Source organism: Cupressus sempervirens, chromosome 11, assembly GCF_028749045.1.
Source record: "Cupressus sempervirens isolate cs-2001-9-10 chromosome 11, ASM2874904v1, whole genome shotgun sequence".
Classification (NCBI taxonomy): domain Eukaryota; kingdom Viridiplantae; phylum Streptophyta; class Pinopsida; order Cupressales; family Cupressaceae; genus Cupressus; species Cupressus sempervirens.
The window spans coordinates 509282074-509304472 of NC_143128.1; the positions used below are offsets into that span (position 1 = coordinate 509282074).

At 34.2% G+C, this 22399-nt stretch overlaps 1 pseudogene; it reads left to right on the forward strand.

Annotated features, from left to right (window-relative positions):
- Positions 1 to 22399, forward strand: part of LOC149530594 (uncharacterized) — a 40965-nt pseudogene that overhangs the window by 203 nt on the left and 18363 nt on the right.

A 22399-nucleotide genomic window follows, 5' to 3' on the forward strand; every position in this document is an offset into this window, starting at 1 on the left:
TTTCTCTCCTCTATCACCTTATGTAGCTTATCATAGATGCCCCCCAAAACCATTGCGGTCTCCACTTCCAAACCCCCACTATTTAGTTGGATCTTATCATAGAGAAATTTTATCACAAGTTAAGGGGTTTGGGAGTGGAGACTAGAATCAAGATATTAGAAAACTAAAATTTTCAGTATTAAATGTTAATTTATAAAGATAAATGTTAAATATGTAACTATCAATGGACATTTAATAATCAATATCTATCTTTATCACTATCTTTTTGGCATTTGGCATTGATAAATGATAAATTATGATACTATCAAAAATATTTAGTTTTTGATAAGAAAAATAAGTTTTACAGGGATCTTGAAACCCAAAAGTTAATACATATCAAAAGGATGAAAATAAGCAACAAAAGCCTAGCCATAGTACTAAAACCAACTAAAAGGCCAGGGTGACAGAAGAAAAAAATCTAAAAACCAAAAACTATAGAAACCAAATAGTCCAAAAGATAGGTATAAAAAACCTTTTTTACTCCTTTGTCTTTCTTTCAAACTCCTGCATTGTTTCCACCTCATCATAGGCTTTTTGGATCTCCTCATCCATATGCTCTTGCTTCTTCGAACCCATTCGATCCAAGTTGCCGAAAGTAATCTCCATAGTCATGTCCTCATCGATCTTATTTCTAGCTCTATCCTTTTCCTCGTTATCCTCCAAGAAACCCGTGACTTTTAGCTTTCTAGCAAGAGAAGAGATGTCATCATTTAGAGAAGTTAGAATTGAAATCATCTAGTTTTCCATATTATGATTCTAATTTTCTAGATTCTAAATTCTTTTTTCAACCAAACTTAGGCCATCCCCCTGATTTGTCAAATTTCCATGCTCTAACTTCTTCCCTTGGTTTTCTAGCTGACCCATTCTTTCTTTGACCTCCTCCAATTCATGGTAGAGCCATTTAATTGACCTAAAATTGTCAATCATACTATTTCTAGAATTATTAATCAAATTCATGCCAATTTCCTTACATTATCAGTAATAGCCTCCAGTGTTGGATTGGTGAATTCCACCATCTAGAGCTTTCCCTCTTTACCTTCAAGGATTTGGGGATTCATGGCTTCTCTCACTATTCCCATTTTTTAGGTTCTAACATGTTGGTAAATAGATTTTCTCTTTTTGATTTGACTCTTGAATACCTAAATTTCTAAACAATATCTAGTTACAAAAGTTGAAAAGCCATTTTTGGTGAATGGGCTTTTCTTTGAATTAACAGGTACAGCTCCCTATCATAGATTGTTAGTGAATTATGTTTATTCTTATCAACTAATTGGTTTGTGTTCTTAACCATGAGAATAGTAGAGGTATAACCGAGCTACACTTAGGCAAGATCTAACTCAAGTGAACAAATTTTTCTAATAATCTATTTGGTTTTATGAATCCACACATCTTATGAATTTACAAAAATTTCCCATGAGCTAAACTACAAGAACTCAAATCTATATTTTAACTGCTAAATTGATAACACTTAAAATTCCTCTCAGAATGAACAATAACAATACATATTGTGTTAATTCATTGTGTAATAAATAGGGGAAGTAAAACTTTGTTTCTTCCTCATTTCAATCCAAACCATAAGAGAAAGATACAAATTTAAATTAACACCAACAGGAACAGAAAATGATCAATATAAAATACTCTCAATTGTCTCTGCAACAAGAAGTATTTCACACCAAAAATTTTACCGACCCTCTATTCATCATTCAACTTCATACATATAGGGTTTAAGAGATGACCGTTACAATAGAAACTCAATTGCTTCATCTTCTAAGAAGGAAAAATGGCAAGATGGCAGTTTGTCAAATTAAAAAATTTATGAAATTGAAAAAAATTGTAAAAGAAAGTGAAAAGGAGGCATCATTTGAATCACTTGGACTTCTTCCCCTTTTCAACTTTCACCCTATATGCCTTGGCAGCAACTATAACTGGAACTAGTTCCTCATGACTAGGCACATGTACATTAGTGAACCTTAAGAGCCACTTTGAATGCTCTCAAGCTAGTTCCTTCATAGCATTTAACTAATTTGGTAATTCTTCCATAGCCACATGTACACATTCACCAGCATTTGGAACTCTACCACTCTATTTTGACTGCTTAAAGTCATTCTAGATAGATTACTCAAGTATGTGGAGAAGTTGTTCTTCATTACTTCTACTCCAATAAGAGCTTTCCCTTGTCCACTAGTTTGTGAATCAGTGTGTAATCCTTGCATGAGTTTGAATGCTATGTCTTTGGTCTTCTTCACTTTTTCCCCTATTTCTTTGAGTCCTCCTTCAGCTTCTTAAATCATCTCTAGCTTAAATTGCATACTTTGAAGCCATTTGAATAGAGGCTCAGTCCCTTTCTTCAAAATATTTGCTTTAACTACCTCTTTTTCCTTCATTTAGATGATCATTTTTAGGAGGGAAATGCATTCATCACATCTTACCTTCTCTGTGGCCAAAGTGTTGCAATTAGATATGATATTATCTTTGTCAGTTTCCAATCGAAGGATAACATTTCCAATTTGATCAATCAGAGAAATTCCATTTGAATTGAGTTTCTCAATCCATTCCTTTTCAATCTAACCAAAATACCTATCTTTTTGGACTTGCAAGATAAAATCTTGTACTTCTGCTATGGTAGGGTTCTGAGTAGCAGGTACACCAGTGATGGTTGCTAATGGAACAACCAATTTCCTGATAAACCTATTCAATTCTTCTATTTCAGCCTTCATCTTAATTTTTTATGATTTTAGGCTTTCCAATTGTTCTTCTATCACCTCATTACTTGATCTCCACAAGCCCACTTTTGCATCGTGTCTAGCTTCTCCAAGATCAATTGAGTGTAGAGTAAAGTCATCAGGTGACATATCTTCAATTCTTCCTACTTTATTTGGCTTCGCTATCTCCATGGTCAAGTGCCCTATTTTTGGATCTTGTCCAAGTATCGATAGGGTCTTCTACTTTTTAGTTTTCACCACTATAGTCCCGAAGAAAACCGCTTCAGACACAATATCCTTTGTAGGTACACTCTCACCTTTTCTTTTCTTCTTCCTTTCTAAGGTGTCTTCTAACCAATTCTCTATACCAATCACCTTAGAAGCTTTCCCAAGTGAATTTATGCTAAACATCTTCTTATTTACTAGAGTCACTACTACTGTAGTTGTAGAGAAAGGATTCTTTGGGTCTTGAAAAAAAAGCCTAGATGAACTCGAGGCTTTCTCTTCCTGTTGAGTCTTCTTTGCAGCTTCATTAAATTCAGTGGACTTTTTGCTACCACCCTTTTCATCCCCAATCTCTACTATCTAAATGGGGGAAATAGTTGACTTCAAAAGAGGAGCACTTGTAGATGGAATTGGAGAAACATGAGGGGATGGGACTAGAGTAACATGAGGAGATGGAGTTGGAGCAGTAACACCATCCTTTGATTTTTTTGTCTTCTTTTCTTCAATACTAGCTTGGGATCCAATAACTGGTAGAGGGCCACCCTAGCAAGTTGGAGCTATTAAAATGTTTTTTTTTGGGGGTTGATCACCTCTACCTATAGATTGAGTCAATCCTTGAGCAGCTGTTGTTGTAACACTAGGTGTGGCACTCTGAGAAGAAGAAGGAGTAGCAGTGGCTGGAGAAGCTTGAGTAGTCTTACTCTTACTCTAGCCCTTATTTTCTATCCACTCAACCCATTTCCTAGTCCTCTTGATGATTCAAGCCATTATAACATCAAAATCTTCCTCTATATCCACATAAGATTTAAAACTGATAGGAGTATTCCTTAGTTTAGTCAAATATGTATTACTACACATATTTTTCTTGTCATCTTCTAGCCCTTCCACATCCAAGTTAATGCCATATGTCTTTACTTGATCCACTATAAATCTGGAAAAAGCCTGATCTTGGCTCTCCAACTCATCTTTATAATCTACCCAATAATCTTTCATTGTAGTAACATGCTTGATTACATTTCCAATTTGAAGCACATCTCTAGCATACCCATTTGAGTCAAAACATAGGTCTCACCACTTCATACTCCTCTAACTTATATTTGTTCTTGAATGCCTTAAGCATTTTTTTAGCATATGATTGAGACTAACATCTATAGGCTCCAACTTTCATGGGGAATTCATACCCCTTCTTCCTCAAATTGGCACTCAGCATGTTCACCTGAATTGCTTGTCTCACGATCTCAATGAGCACAATCATGTCATTAGGGTATTTGGGAAACTTAAGGGGAAATCCATCGAAAGCTACAAGACATAAATATGAAAAGCATGAGAATTGAATGAAATAACTACCAAACTGACTAATGGCCACCATCACTTCTAGACTGAATCTCCTCTCTAGGCATCCTTGGAGTTCCCTACAAATTCTCATTGTAAATGCATCATTAACTCTGATATACTCCACATAACTAGTTTTTAACTGCAAGCATGGGTAAAAATCATAACTCTTTACATCATCTAGAAAATTCTCTATTCTGGGAAGGCCTAGCCATAATTGTAGGGAAGCTAACATATATATTAAGAAGAAAGACATGTAAAATGAATTGTAGAACTTTGTTGTACTAAGGGCTCTGGATAGATGCTCACTTACCTCATATGCCTAGTCAATATACTATGTATCTAAGTAAATAATTTGCACCAAAAATAAATAATGTTCTACAAAATGAAGTGCTTCTACCTCACCTTTCAATCGATGCGAATGGACTAGAATGTCCATGATCTCAAGTTTGAGATCAGTGCTGAAAAGGTTTTTAGGAACCTTAATCTTAGCTCCCCCTAGTTGATAAAACCAAGACCTCATAATCTCCTTCCACCATACCATTTTCTTCAGAGAGAAATCTAACATAGCTCCTCCTATTTTCAATTCAGAGAATTCTTCTCGCTCTAGAATTTGGAGACAATTGACTACTACTTGCCTATTAATTGAGATTAACACCATTTGATCAAGCAGTAAGATTTTCTTAGTATACACGTTGTAGTGATTGATACATTCAATGATTAGCTTGGGGGCTTGTACTAATATTGGAAATCTGGCTACTTCTACCAGTCCACTTCATCATATCTATTATAGGATGGAGTGGTTCCATCCTCAGCCTTCTTTGGAAATCTTGCATGTCGAAGAAATGAAGTGAAGTGTCTATGATATTTTGCCATGTAGACTTGATTCCACCTAGTCCATCAAAATTGGTGAACCTTGTTGCCATTTTGTTTGATATAGAGCTAAATTAAAATTCAACAATTACAAATAGTGTAAGTAGTGAATCTTGTAACTTGAAATTTTTTTGAAAGCACTATTCAATACAATATCATAACAGTTCAAAAGAGAAAGTAGTAATTTGAAAATCTATTACGTTCATCTTTATATAAGAACCCTTAATCTATGTGTTGATTTTCATGATCCACGCCACACAAGAAAATTTAAGGATAAATCCATTGAATTAGTAAATTTGAGGGTTCTAATAGTTTTTTTTGTATCTTTTCACTATTTTTGTTGGCCCAACAGTAACTTTCTTTAATTATAGACTTACTTTCCCATTTTTACCCAATTTCAGAGAAGTAGAAATGGAGTACTCCTCGGAAGAAAACCTACCTAGCTGAATTCTATTTAAAATACTTTCACATATGCAACAAATTTGCTTCCATTACTTTCCCAAAACACCTCATGACCAATTTTCCAAATAACCATGTTTGTAGGAGTAATTTTCTATTAGATTGGAAAAATTTCTTTCGAGGGTAGAAATTCCATAGAGGAGAAGGAAATCTCCACTTTTCTACTTGACTTCAAGCATTTAGAAAATATGAAAGATACTTTGAAAGTAAAAAAATGGGACCCACTAACTTACTTTACCTTTTCGCAAATGCCTTTTCAAAAAACTAACTTCTTGGTTTGAAGTCCGCTGAGGAGAAGCTATTTCAGAGTTTTCCACTAGATCTTATTCTGATCATCTTAGTGAATTTTGAATGATCCCCATACTAAAAATATGGAAATACTTGAATGATCAATCCATAATATAATCCTACTCTCCTTCTTCAAGCTCACAAACTATACTCATAAATCTTAGCATAGTTTCACCTTCAGGGTGTGAAAACTTGCCAAGGAGAAGATGAAACTAGATTTTCTACAAGTTCAATTTTCTTTATGCCTAGATTAAAATGAGCTATGAGTAAGTTCATTTAAGATAACATAATCCAAGAATATCCATCGAGAAAGGTCCTAAGCTACCCATAAGACTCATGATGATAATGAAACCCATCCTGTTATGTAATGTGAGAGAAGGGAGAAGATGGAAACTCGATGGAGATACTCATCACTTAAGGAGGAAAGAACCAACCGACTCGACCAGACTAAACATGATACAAGTTAAATTTCCACTTTTTCAAGACAGGTATAGGATGAAAAGTGGGGCAACATAAGATTAAATGTTTTTTAGGCCATGTGCTTATTTTTTTTAACCACCTCTCCACTCTCATCCTCTTTTTTCTCCTTATCAAGTTCTTGAGGAGGAATTAGGGAAAGAGGAATGATGGTGATCTCCAGCCCAAAATCCATTTTTCCCTCTGGGGGCACATCCTCCTCCTCAGACCTCCTCTTTTTTTAGCTACTGGCTCCTCCCTCTTAACATCCTCCTCCTTATTCTCTTTGTCAATATCCATATCATCCCCTTCCTCATTATACTCTTTATCTCCTTGACCAACAAATTTAAACCCAAGCCCCCTGGGGATTTTCCTACATAGGGCTTTAGTTGATAAAGTCCATTTCTTCTCAAAAACATTAGCCTTATTTATAGATGAAGGATTAACATCTTCATCCTTTGAACTTATACTTTGAACATCATCTATGTCAGATGAGAAGTTTGAAATCCTCATCTCTTTTGATGCAACAACTTCTTGGGTGAGGGTTTTGCTTCTAGATTGAGCCTTGAAATGATCATAAATCAAAAGTAGTAAACCCTCATGTAGGGATGGATTAGAAGTAGTCTTTTTCTTGTGCACATAAATATTCTTTGCATGGCAGTATATAAATAAAAAGGAAAAGAAACCTTAATCCCATAATGAAAATGATTGAGTAGAACAAAATGATGTGTTCTAACCCTATCAAATCTTGTATCCAAAGATATATATATTCAATAATATCCCTCAAAACATACCTCCATAGTTTCTTTATGGAGTCCATCTTGTAGTATGCTTTTCTTTTGACTAGTTCCTTCTTTTCTTTCGTATTTTTTGCAAAATCTTTCACAACATTCGCAAACACCTTCTTCTCTCTGCACAACTCCAATCCCTCATCCAAAATTTTAGTTACATGAGTAATGATGTCCATAGTCATTTGATATGAGACCCCATCAACTTTGACCCTTCCATTCCTCCATGAATTTACCATAAGATCAGTAATTGTAGGGTCATATCCATGGAGCTTGGCTATGTAGTTAGCGATTCCTCCCTATTATAACTTCTCCCATACTTTAGTTCTTTGCTTCCATTTTTCCACCTCACCTACTAGTTCTTTAATACTTATTTTCCCCCACCATCTCTATAATCTTAGCACTTACTATTCTCATAAACTCCATCATCTGAAACCCTTTCTCAACCCTCTATATACTTTGATGGAAACCACTTTGATTTTTGTCAATTTATCTTTCAATACCACTAAAATGGTACATACAATAATCAAACCATAAAATGTGTCAACTTGACACTAATAACATCATCTACCTATTCCATTCATATTTACCATTATTGCATTTACTTACACCCATACTCTCATTTATATCCATAATTATCTTTTGATTTCACCCGTACCTCCCTAGATTTTTTCCAGCTCAATTAGGCTTTTTGCACCTACTAGAATATTCCCACCAGTATTCCAAATCATTGCCATTTTTTCTTTACTGCATCATTGGCAAACCAATCAGCCACTGAGTTTGCCTCCCTATATTCATAACTAACATGGGTGCTATCAAAATTGCCAAGTGTTATATGGATTTCTTAAATGATGCTAGCTATTGTCCATGATGGTTGGATAGCCCCTTTGATACATTTGATGATGTTATTTGAGTCCTTGTCCAACCTTTTTAACTCCCTTATTGAAACCTAATTTCACCATATGGAGAGTTACAGTGGCTTTCACATAATGGTTTGTCTGATGTACCAATGGATAAAAGAGAGCAACAATCTCTTCACCATAACAGTTTCTTATAATACCTCAACATCCCAAAGGACCAGGATTCCCTTTTTAAACACCATCAAAGTTTTCTTATGTTATCCCTCAGGTGGAAGCTTCCATTTGACCTCATGTCTTTTAGATCTCCTATCCTTTTCCTTCATCTCTTTCTTACCACCATCTTTAATGTCTCCCCACTTTCTAATTTGGTAATTTTCCTTCATATGGCTATTGATTTTATTCACTATAACATAAGAAGGTGTTGGAAATGTAGATGGAGTAATTGAGGGGGGGGGGGGTGTGGTGAATCACTTACCACAAAAATACTTCTATGGATCCCTTAGATGTCAATAAAACTAATTACTACTATCACTAAGTAAACATATTGAAAATGTTGTAACTCGGTAAATATATTGTATGTTTTACTTTTAACTGAACTTAAACATTCATAGTAATTAACTTGCAACCATAAAATAAATAACATGAACACATGAGACACCAAGATTTAACATGGAAGCCCAATATGGAAAAAAACACCAATCTAACTAGTTGCTAATTTTCGCTCTTCTGAAGTGAGCCCTGTTAGGAGCCAACCTAGTTAAAGGTTACAAAAAACACTATTAGGTGTGACCTTGTTAGAGGATTTAATCACTCTGTTAGGAGTGGCCTTGCAAGAGGTCTTAAAATAATTCAATGGAATTTTCACCTTGTTAGAGGATTTATAACTAGCTGTTAAACCAACTCTGTTAAGAGATTTTGGAATCACTGCTACAATGGTAAAAAAGTAACAATGAAATGACTTGATTGAGATGCAAATAAATTGCTGAATCTAGATCTTTTTTCTATTCACAAAGCCTTGATTATTCATGATCGAATCTTACTTTGTTGTTGCACAAGGATATCAGACCATCCTTCAAATTTTCTCTCACACATTCCTTCTCAATCAATTAATACACTTGCATACTCACTCATACATTAGAAACTTCAACTTGACCTTTTATATATACCATCCAAATTATCAAGTCAGCTAATTTACATCTTATAATGACCAATAATTATTACCTCATTTAGTTAGAAACAATACTTAAAGTAATTAAACTTCATATCCCAAAACAACAAAATCCTTCATTGACCAACCTTTCTTGGTAAACATTGGTCTTGATGTGATTTCCTGTGTTGACCAACATACACTTGGTTAACACTACGAACTTGCAAAATCTTTTGGCAGCCGAGTAAAATCAGTGATCACTAACTCTAACCAACTTTCCTTTGTTAAGCATGAGATCTTGGTTAGCACTACTTTATGCTTTAATTTCCTTTGACACCTAAGTGATCTCGGTAGACAATATCTTCACAGACTAATCTCCAAGAATGTTTGGTAGACAAGAGAAACAATCTTGCTGACCAAGTGAGCTCGGTAGGCACAGACTGACAATTGATATAACATTTGTGTAGCATCAAAGACAACACACAATTAGACAATTGTATAAAAAAATCTCCCTCTTTGGCATTGATGGTAACACAACATGTCATAGCAAGATGAAATTTGAAAACAAAGTTTTCTGTGATAGAAAGTTTCTCGCTCTTAGATTTTATACCACAAGCTTCTCTTTTGTAGTAATTTTCCTTTGTGAAGGAATTACATAGCTTCTTCAAAACAAATTTCAAAATATATGATAGTAAACTCTCCCTCTTTAACAACACATGCCAAAGACAACCCATACCAAATGAGTATCAATGTACCTTGAATACTAATTCATATGCAATGTCCTCTTGATTATGCTACATCAATTGATAGATTTTCAACTAGATTCCTGTTGATGCATCACTAAAACTTTATTTTAGTGAGCTTCAGATTGTGGAATGACCCCTAACTTACCTCTTAGATACAAGAATGCATCCTTAGGTAATGACTTGGTAAATATGTCTGCAATTTATTCTTTTGTATGGACATATTCCAATCTAATTTATTTTTCCTACACTAATTCTCTGACAAAATGATATTTTATAGCATTATGATTAGTTTTGGAATGCATCAATGGATTCTTAGATATGTTAATTGCACTTGTATTATCACAAAACATGAAAACTAGTTCTTTGATCTCCACCTTCATGCCTTCCAACAACTATTTAAACCAAACAATAATAGAACAATTCACTATTGCTGCAACATATTCTGCCTCTATTGTGGATTGGGATGTGCAATTTTGCTTTTTACTTTTCCAAGATACCAATCCTTTACCAAGAAAGAGTTCTCCACCACTTGTACTCTTTCTGTCATCCAAATTTCTAGCCTAATTAGCATCAATAAACATTTTAAGGTACAAATTTCCTCCAAGTTTATACCATAGACCATAGTCTTAAGTACCTTTCAAATATCTCAAGATTTCTTTTGATTGCCATCATATGGTTTTCTCTGGGTTTAGTTGAGAATCTTTCTACTATATCAACTACAAGAGCAATATCAGGCCTTGAATGAACCACATACTGTAGTTTTTCAATCATTGATCTATATAAGGTCTAATCTACCTCTTTTGAATCATCATCTTTGGTAAGCTTTAATCCAGTACAAATGGGGGTTCCAACTAGTTTTGAATCTTCCATACCAAACTTCTTGAGTATCTCCTTGATATACTTAGAATGAGTAATATAGATACCATTCTTGCTCCACTGTATCTGTAAACCAAAAAAGAACTTAATCTCACCAAACATAGACATTTCAAACTCTTTGTTCATTTTCTCTGAAAATTCTTTGCATAGATCATCATTCCTTGTAAATAAAGTATCACCCACAAATATTTATGCCAATACTATCTTGTTATCTAGTCCTTCCTTGATGTATAAACTACTGTTATAATTTGTTCTTTGGAAACCAATCTATATAAGGTAGTTGTGCAACCTCTCATACCATGCTCTAGGAGCTTGTTTTAGACCATACAGTGCTTTGTGTAATTTTTAGACCATGTCCCTTTTGTCTGGATCAACAAAACCTTCTAGTTGCTCAATGTAGACTTCTTCATCAAGAATACCATTGAGAAATGTATATCTAACATCCATTTGATATACCTTAAATCTTTTATGTGCTGCATATGCAAGTAAGGTCTTGACACCTTCCAATCTTGCAATAGGAGCAAAAGTCTCACCATAATCAATTCATTCTTCTTGAGAATAGCCTTTACATACCAATCTAGCTTTGTTTCTTGATACCTTACCATCTTCATTCAAATTATTCCCAAATAACCATTTTGTTCCAATCAAATTTTAATCTTTAGGCCTAGGTACAAGAGTCTAGGTTTTGTTCTTCTCTACTTTCTCTATTTCTTCATTCATAGCCTCAGTCCAACTTTCATTTTCCAATGCATCTTTGACATTTCTAGGTTCAAAATCAGCAAGTAAACATGTACCTTTTAGCTTACTTCTTGTCATAGTACCTTCTAGCTTATCTCCAATAATATGGTCTGGTGCATGATGCCTTTTGACATACTTGGCCAATATAGGTTCTTTGCCTTTTGACTAAATTCCACTATCTTCATTTTGAATTTCAACTTCCAGCTCTAGTTGATTTGTTTGTGGCTTGGGTCCTTTAGACTAGATAGGCATTGGCTCAATAGCTTCAAACTGTAACTCAAGTCCTTGTGACTCAGTTTGAACTTCTTGCAACTCAGTGATTGAGGAAGACTCAGGAGTAGAAGTCTCCTTATTGATAGATGTATTTAGCAACGTATTAATTTCAATGTAAAAAAATCCCATGTAGTCTTCTGGTTCCTTTTTCCTTTCTTCGTTAATCTTTTCTGCAAACTCATCAATTCTCACATGTCCACTTTCTATGATTTTATGAGTAGACAAATTCAAACATCTATATGCCTTACTTTTGCAAGAATATCCTAAGAATATGCCTTCATCACCTTTCACATCAAAATTTCCTTTTCTAGATTCTTTCAAGATATAAAATTTACTTCCAAATACTTTCTGGTAACTTACATTGGATTTATAGCCATACCATCACTCATAGGGAGTTTTAAATGAGTCCTTCTTCAATTGTACTTAGTTTAAGGTATGAACTATAGTGCTAATAACTTCCTTCTAGTATTTGATAGCAATGTTCTTTTCAATAATTAGAGTCCTTGTACAATCCATGATAGATATGTTTCTCCTTTCAACTATTCCATTCTTTTTAGGAGTTCTAGGGGTTGATACCTATCTTTTGATTCCTCTTACAATGCAAAAGTTATTGAATTCATTGGAGACAAATTCACACCTCTATCTGATCTTAAGCATTTTAGTCTTTTCCCTATTTCTTTCTCTACTCTTGTTAAATACCATTTGAATTTCTCAAATGCTTCTAACTTTTCTCTAAGATACATAAAAATCATCATTCTTGAATAGTCATCAAAAAAAGAATAAATAATTTCTCTCCAGTATAGCTTTCTATTCCAATAGAACCACACAAATCAATGTGCACAATTTCTAAGATATCTTTAGATTGACAATTTTTGCTTTTAAAACTACTCTTTCCCATTTTGCCAATTTGACAATTCTTACATAAACCAACATCTAGTTTCTTCAAACTAGGAATGCTTCTTACTTTCCTAAATTTGCTTATTTTCACCATGTTATCAAAATTTACATGACATAGCCTTCTGTGCCATAAACAAATTTATTCAACTTGAACAATAAAACATGAGCAATCTCCAAGATCAAGATAAAATAGGTTACCTTTTTTTTGTTTTCCTGATCCAATCAATTTTTCTTTGTCATCCAGCACTCTTGCCTTGCCATGCATGAATTCCACCCTAAATCCAATGTTGATTAGTTGTGCCACACTTAGCAGATTATGTTTTATTCCTTCAAACTAATAGCCATTGTCATATACAAGTTCATTGGTTAATGAGATTTGGCCTCTCCCTTTTATGCAACAAGGGTCATTGTTTCCAAACCTTACACTACCACCATTATAGTCTTCAAAAAATTCAAACTTTGTTTTGTCACCAGTCATATGATGTGAACATCCACTATTTATGATCCATGTATCATTTTTTCTCACATGAGAGATAAGTGCCATCTTATCTTCTTCATCATGAGATTCATCTTTCACAACAATGTAAACTATTTCATCTTCACTATTATCAGCATCTTTAGCCATAAAATAAGTCTTCTTACCTTTTTCCTTGAATGATTTATGATTTTTGAAATCCTTCTTGCCATTACGCTTGTGACTCTTCTTTTCATCCTTGCTTTCTTTGTTTGGGCACTGAGAAACAATATGACCAACCTCTTCACATGAAAAATAAATTAAGTGAACTTTACCTTTGTATTTTCCTCTACCTCTAGAATATTTCCTTGCAAGTAGAGCTTCAACAACTTCAAGGTCACTATTAGAACTTTCTTTTGATTCTTCTTCACTGTCTAACTAAATGTCCTTTATTTTCTTTCCTTTCTCCTTAAGTGAAAGCTTGGCCTCAAATGTAGATTCAATATTCTTGGAAGCTAGAACATAATTATCATGATTATCTAGCTCAAAGGATATCAATCTTCCCAGTAAGGTTTCCAAAGTTATCTTATGATTTGTCTCACATCTTCTATCTTTAATAGAAGATGCACTAATTGCATAGATAGGAAGCAATGTTCTGAGAACTTTACTTACAATAATTTCTTCCTTGATTTCTCCTCCAGATGGTTTGATTGCACTAACACTAGCTTTGATTCTTTCCACATATTTGGCAACATTTTCATCTTCTCTCATTCTCATCTGATCAAACTATCCTTTAAGGATTTCAACTTTGGCTCTCCTCACATTGTCATCAGCACCATAGATGTCCTTAAGCTTTTTCTACATTTCAAAAGTGGTTTTGCAGTCCTTGATATCATCAAATTCCTCATAGCTAAGAGAAAATGCAATATCTCCAACAAATAATGTACCACTAGGACTTGTATATTCTTCATCAAGATATTTGCATCCTAAATCACCAATGGAAGCCAAATGAATTCTCATAAGTCCTTGCCATGTCGAAAAGTTTTCTCTATTAAGCTTTGAAATTTATCTCTTGTAAGACATCCTAATCTTTAGCTTAGGTCCTTGAAACCTTTCCTATAAGCACCAAAAGCTCTGATACCAATTGTTTGAAATGTAGATGGAGTAACTGGGGGTGGGGGTTGGGGGGTGTGAATCGGTTATCACAAAAACACTTCCACAAATCCCTTAGATGTCAACAAAACTAATTACTATTGTCACTCAATAAACATACTAAAAATACTGTAACTCAATAAATGTAGTGTATGTTTTACTTTTAATTGAACTTAAACATTCACAATAATTAACTTGCAAGAATAAAAGAAATAACATGAACACATGAGACACCAGAATTTAACATGGAAACCCAATATGGGAAAGACTACCAATGTAACTAGTTATTGATTTTCACTATTTTGAAGTGAGCCTTGTTAGGATCCAACTTGGTTAAAGGTTACAAAACACACTATTAGGTGTGACCTTATTAGAGGATTTAAGCACTATGTTATGGGTGGCCTTGCAAGAGGTCTTAAAATAATTGAATGGAACCTTCACCTTGTTAGAGGATTTACAACTGGCTATTAATCCAACTTTGTTAAGGGATTTTGGAATCACTACTACAATGGTAAGAAAGTAATAATGAAATGACCTCATTGAAATGCAATTGAATTGCTGAATCTAGATCTCTATTCTATTCACAAAGTCTTGATCCTTCTTGATCGAATTTTACTTTGCTGCTCCACAAGAATATCTGACCATCTTTCAAATTCACTCACACACTTTCCTTCTCAATCAATCAATACAGTTGCATACTTAGTCATACATTAGAAACTTCAACTTGACCTTTTATATATACCATCCAGATTATCAAGTGAGTTTATTTACATCTTTTAATGACCAATAATTATTACCTCAGTTAGCTAGAAATAATACTTAAAATAATTAAACTTCATATCCTAAAATAACAAAATCCTTCATTGGCTTACCCTAATTGATAAACACTAGTCCTAACATAATTTCCTTTGTTGACCAATAGATGCTTGGTTAACACTATGAACTTGCAAAATCTTTTGGCAACCAAGTGATTTAGTGATCACTAACTCTGACCAACTTTCCTTTGTTAACCATGAGATCTTGGTTAACACTACTTTCTATTATAATTTCCTTCAATGCCTAAGTGAGCTTGGTAGATATTTTCTTCACAAAGTAATCTCCATGAATGCTCAGTAGACAAGAGAAATAGTCTTGCTAACCAAGTGATCTTGGTAAGCACAAATTGATAGCTGATATGATATTTGTGTAACGTCAAAGACAACACACAATTAGACAATTGTATCCAACAACAAGTTCCTCCTTATCTCTAAATATTCTATTATTTCTTTCCTTCCAAATCCCTAGCAAAAGTGAGACAAAGACTAGGTGCTTAAATCCTACAAATTTGTTCCTTTATACATACTATTCCATTAACAAAAGAAATCCAACACATTACCTAGCTTGCACCAATTGACGCCAAAATTCTTTATAATAAGATCGAAAACTTTCTTGGAATTAGGACAATGAATAAACATATGATTAACTGACTCCTCTTGATGTTTACACCCTCTCTTCATCAAATTTTCCAACGTAAGAATTTTATCTTGTAAAGCCAACTAGAAAAACATATTAATCTTAGGAGTAAGGCCAAGCACCCAGGCCTTGGCCCAAAGTGGTTTCTCCTTCAAGCTCCAAAGAGAATTATATCCCAAAGAAACTGAGTAAAAACCATTAGGATTATATTCCCATATTAGTTCATCCCTCTTATTATTAAGAACCATTGAGTTTAGCAGCAACATTATTGGTTTGAGGTCATTCAAGATAAAAAACAAGTCTCTCCAACCTTGGTCAATTTTGTAGTCTCTAACTTTTAATCCAAATTTCCTAATACATATATTTTCCCAATTACCATAAATAGGATTATTAAATAGAGGACCTTGAATCAACTAGTTATCATGCCAGAAGAGAATGCCATCACCATTACCCACTTTCCACTTAGTCTTAGCTTCGACCAGGTCTATTTCCTTAAGGATACAATTCTAAATGACTGAACTATTTGGTATGTGAAAATTATTAAACAAGAATTTTAGAGAAGATCTTCTAATATACTTCTCCATTGAAATATCTCTCAAATCCCCTATGCTATTAAAAATGTACCAAATCTATTTGGCTAGGAGAGCCTTATTGAGAAGTTTTTAATTTCCTTATACCAAGATCATCATAGCTCTTAGGGAGGCAAACATTATCCCAAGCCACTAGAGGATATTTTTTATGTTCCTCAAGACCAAACCATAGAAAATCTCTCTAGATCTTTTCCATTTTATCAAAAAATTTGGTTGGTACCCCAAAGAGGCTCAGGGCATACATTAGGAGATTTTAAAGAGTGGACTTAACCAAAAAACATTTGCCTATCTGGCTTAGTGTGACTTCTTTCCACCAAACCAACTTCTTGCTAAACCTATCAATAATTCTAGGTTTAGTTCCCACTGGGAGATCAAGATAGCTTGAGTGTAGCTTACCAATCTCACACCCAAGAATCCTAGCAATCTTTATTTGTTTGTGAATAGGATTATTCATAAAGAAAACTAAACTCTTCTCCAAGTTAATTAGCTAGCTTGATCCTCTGATAGACACATCCAAAAGATCCTTCATCACTTTAGCCTCCTTAACTAAAGCTTCCTATCCCATAATAGTGTCATCCACAAACTATTGATGAGTAAAAGAAACATTCCTAGAAGAGGGCTTGATCCCTCTTAGTCTCCCTTCCTATATTTTCTTCCGAATCAACCTACCAATATACTTAGCCATAATAATGAATAGAATAGGAGAGAGAGGGTCACCCTAACTTAATCTCTTCAAAGGTTTGAAGAAATTAGAGGGAGCCCCATTGACCATAATGGCAAGTGATGAAGTAGAAATAAATTGAAAAATAAGCTTGTGAACATCTTTATCAAAGCCAAAAGCCTGAAGAACAGAACCAAGGAAAATCTAGTCCATGCAGTCATAGGCCTTTGAAAGATCCATCTTTAGAAGTAAACCTTCTCTTTTTCCTACTTCAAGGGAGTGAATAACTTCATGAACCATCATGATAGAGTCCAAAATCTATCTACCATGGACAAAACACATCTATTTTTTAGAAATGATCAAAGGAAGAATCTTTATAGTTCTAGTTGTTAACACTTTCAAAATGATCTTGTAAAAAGAATTATAGAGATTTATAGGCCTAAATTGATCCATAGAATTAGCCCCTAGAACTTTGGGAATGAGAACCAGAAAAGTAGAATTAATTTCTTTAAGAAGGCTTCTAGCCCAAAAAAGTTCCTGAACAACCTTAACAACATCTTCCATAACCACCTCTAAATAAACCTAAAAAAATAAAGTTGGAAAGCCATCTAGCCCTAAGGATTTATCAAATGGCAAAGAAAAAAAAGCTTGTTTCACTTCCCGAGCTTTAGGAATTGCCCTCAACATTTTATTGTGATAAGGTTGGATAATCTGAGGGAGACAAGACACTATTTCATTATGATCCACAATGGATAATATGGGATCCCAGGAAAAAAGAGAAGAGAAAAAAGAAATAACTTTAGTAGAAATATCATTCTCCCTAGTCAAAGTACCCTGGCCCTTTTTAATTCCTAAAATCTTGTTATTATCTCTATGCTTTAGAGTGGAGAGGTGGAAAAACCTAGTGTTCTAAACACCCTCTTTAAGCCAGTTAATTCTTGATCTTTGTTTCCAAAAATTCTCTTCTTTACTTATAATATTATGCAAATCAATATGAATAGACATTTCAATATCCTATTCTAATCATTATACCCATCCTATTGTATTAAATCTTGAGTTGAGATAAGCTTATCTAAAATCTCCTCTTTCTCCTGAAAGATATGGCCAAAATCCATATTGTTCTAGATTTTAATCATCTGTATCACATTACTCAATTTCTTAGTGACTCTAAACATAGTAGTTCCTTCCACTTGTATACTCCACCAATAGGATATCCTATTCAATATATTTGGATGAGAAGTCCACATCTTTTCAAACTGAAAAGGATAATGCCTCGTAGGCTCAAGAGAAACAACTGAGAGAGATATGGGGGAGAGAAAAAATCTTGCAAGAGAAAGACTTCAACTAATCTAGAGAGATGAGAGCTCTATCCAATCTAACATGAATATACTCACACCTAATTCTTTTATTGGACCAAGTGTAGACTCCACCTAAGAGATCAATATCCAAAAGAGCCAAGCTATTTATGAAATTAGAAAGATCCAACTTACTTTCCAAATTTGTGGCCAAACCTCCTAATTTTTCCTTATCAATGAGTGGAGTATTAGAATCCCACATAATAATACCTTTATTATGATTTTTTTTTTGACCATAGCCCCAAGCTTAGTCCAATAATTCTTCTTTTCCCTTTTAGTGTTTGGGGCATAGACATTCAAAAGAAACCAAGAATTATTAGTATTCATATGAAACACTATATATAAAAGAGTATTGCCTTCATTATACAAGGGAGTAACTTTAAACTATTTATTATTAAAAAGAGTAAGCAAACCTCCTAATGCCCCCTCATAGTTTGTGGCTTCACCAGCCATATTACAACTAAAGGAGATCTTACCCAGGGCCTCCTTCTTTATTTTTGTCTCTTGAGTTAGCATTATATCAGGTCTTTGATCTCTTATCATATTCCTAAGAACTTCTTTCTTATGGACTCCATTTAGTCCCCTAATATTCTAATATATTATCTTCATTTCTAAATAGTAGAACACTCCAAGATGGTCCTTTGGCTCCCATCTGTCAAATTCCTTCTAGCCTCCTCTTGCAAGACTTGGTTAGCATTATTCCTACCTAGTGTCTTTAGCCTGACTCCCACAGCTAGTTTTCCATGGCTCCTAGTCTATGTTGGTGAGACTAGGGAGGGGTCCCTACTATTATTCCTTTTAGTCTTTAAATGAATTCCTTTGTTTTCCTCTAGCCATTCATCTATCCTTTCCTTCTTACCAAGAGAAGAAAATTTAACCATAATCCCAAATATCTCTTCCAAATTACAATAAATAGATTGATCCTTCTGAACAGGTGAAGGAATCTCCATGATTCCCTACTGCTTTTGAATACCCTTCCTCGACTCCATTATCTCTTGATTTTTTCACACCACCTCCATTTCCTTATTCAAAACATTTTCTTCCTTTATCTCCAAATGAAGTGGTAACTTGCTAAATTACTATAGCTAAATTTCATTCTAAATCATATTATCCTCATGGGTTGTATCTTTTAGGTTCTCCTTATTCAAACCTACATCACCCCCTAGTGGCCCACTTTCATGAGGTCCATCCATCTCTAAATTTTCTGGAATATCCTTCTTGATGATTTGGGAATTAGGCTACTTAGTTGGGATATCCACCTCTTTAGCCTTAGAAATTGTAGATATCTTAATTGGGACATCCACTTCTGTGATCCCATCCATCTCTAAATTTTTTGGAATATCCTTCTCGATGATCTGGGAACTAGGCTACTTTACTGGGATATCCATCTCTTTATCCTCAAAAGATCTAGGTATCTTAACTGGGACTTCCACCTCTATGGTCTTAGGACTAGACAAAATTGGAACCACTTCCTTTTCAACCTTTGATCCATTTTGGTTTGGTTTATTCCCTCCTTTAATAGGGACTTCCACTATTATGTCCTGAATCTTTTGACCATCCTTAAATTCCTTCTTTTTCTAGATCTTTTTCTCCTTTCTAGATTTGGAAACTGTAGATTTCCTTGTCTTTTTTTATTTTACCTTAAGACACTGACTCACCTTATGACCTGATTTCAAACAATGAAAAAAAGAAAAGGCATGCTTAGAATGAAAGTATAGAACCTCTAGCATATCATCCCTTTCTTAGACTCCAATACAAATCCAAGCATGAGTTATTCTTCTTTTGGAAGTAGTTATCAGGTCTATTGATAGCAATTGACCAAATGATTTTTCTATTCCCACAAACAAATCCTCATTCCAAAACTCCAGAGGCAACTCTAGAATTCTAACCTAGATTGGAGCTTGCACAAAAAAGGAATCATTCAAATCCAACTTTGAAGTCCACTTATAAAGAACTAGGGTTAAGTGACCTATAATCTAAGGTCCTTCATACAAAATGCTTTGCAAATCCTCACTGCATAAAAAATCAAAAGACAGGAAGCCTTTCACCATCACTGTTACAATGACCTATCCCTTGAGGGTTCATTTTTTTTGTGTATATGATCTAACAATATCTATATTCAACCTTTTCCCAATAAACTTACCCACTAGAGTAGAAGCCATTGCAACAATGCTATGATCTACCAACATGTCTGGTATTGCAATCACACAAGAATCCTTCTCAAAACTAGAGAGTAATTTAATCGGTGGAAATGAAGACTTACCAATAGGTTTGACTCCAAAAAGAGATGATCATTTTACCAAAAGTACCCCAAATTTATCCACCTTAGATGGAAAAAAATACTTGTCCAAACCTTTGTACTTTACAAGTGGGTCCCCATCCCTATTCTTGATTGCATCTTTGATCTCTATAGTTCCCTAACTCTCTACTTCTCCTCCCTATGATACATGATTTTAATCCTATCCTACTAGAGGTTTCTTGCCCAAGACAAGTTTTAAATCTTGAAAAGCTATACTTCCCCATTCTCTCCCTTGTCTACTCCTGCTTGCCATACTAATGTTATTTAGAGATCTATGTGAATTTTGATCCTAATCCTCCTCCCTTCTAAATTTATTAACCCTTGGTTCTAAGCACTATAGGAAATAAGCCCAACTATTTCACCAAGGGTAAATGGAAAAACATTCTCAATTAAGATCCACAGTAGAGAATGGCCTTATGGAAACTTGAACCTTGGTTGTAGGCCCTATAGGCAAGAAGCCCCACCATTTCACCAAAGGGACAAGCCCATCAAACATATTTAGTTTTACAATTGTGTATAACTATTTAAATCACAAAAGTACCCCAAGGTAAAAATTCTATTTTTGTACCCATGTACTCAACTCTCATACATGTACCTATACCGACAACTTAGATTTATATTTATTAAAGGATGGCTAATTTTTATTTTGCTTACGTCTGGGAAATTTTTCCTCTCAACCATTTTTTCCCTAATTACTTGAATGAGACCTACATGGGGTATTTGAAAGATCTGGCCAAAGGTTTTGCTGATTGGCTATTTTGATTTGGTAGTAAGAGAGGTAGTATCATGTATGTACCATGAATATATCTTGATGCTTGCAAAGTTGTAGAGTTTAATGACCTCAAGCATGATGAAGTTTCAAAGGTATAGATTTGAGGAGAGGAGCAAGACTACACATGTAAGAGGGGAAGACAGTGTGAAGAAATTTGCAAGCCAAGAATGATTTTGAAGTGTTGTAAATTATTGATGGTACTTATTAGTTGAATTGGGGAAGAGAGACAATTGTCTATCCAAATGACACATTTAAGAGCATTAAATTTTTTCATTTTAATTCTAAAATCTTATGTCCCCTCCTATGATGTATACTGAAGGGATCAAATTTTTATCTCATTTTATTAGAATATTGCACTTCAAAATCAAAATATTGGAAATTTTTTCTTTGGTTCATATTTTTTACTTTCTTGGTTTGACCTTATAGGTTGTACAACCAAGATAAATCATTTCAATGTTTTGATAAGAACTTGTTGGGAACAATATTTAAAAACTTGAACTTTTTTTTTTTTTTGGTATTAACTTTCTCATTGAGTGCATAGCTGAAGACATTTGGGCATAGCACAATGTCATCTTCAAGGCACCCACATGCACAATTTATTTGAGGAGGACAAGATCAAGCACATTACTAGTTTGATTGTCAAGATTCCTGGTAGGGGATTAGATATGGAAAGGAATACAGGGTTTGTACAAGGATGTGATTAGTGGTCTTTTAAATTTATGGCTTCATGGACATTGTTAAAAATATCCATTCTTTCATTCTAGTCTAAATACATAAACCAAAGATATGAAAAAGTATAGAATTTGTAGATCATTTATGTTGTATTTGCATAGAGACTATATACATGTGACCTTTCTTAGTATGAAAGTCAATTGAGTTGTTTCTAAGTATAAATGTCACTTGACTTGTGAAGATTTAGTTCATTCTAGAGTCTACATGCTAAAAAGTAATTCAAAGAATTAGAA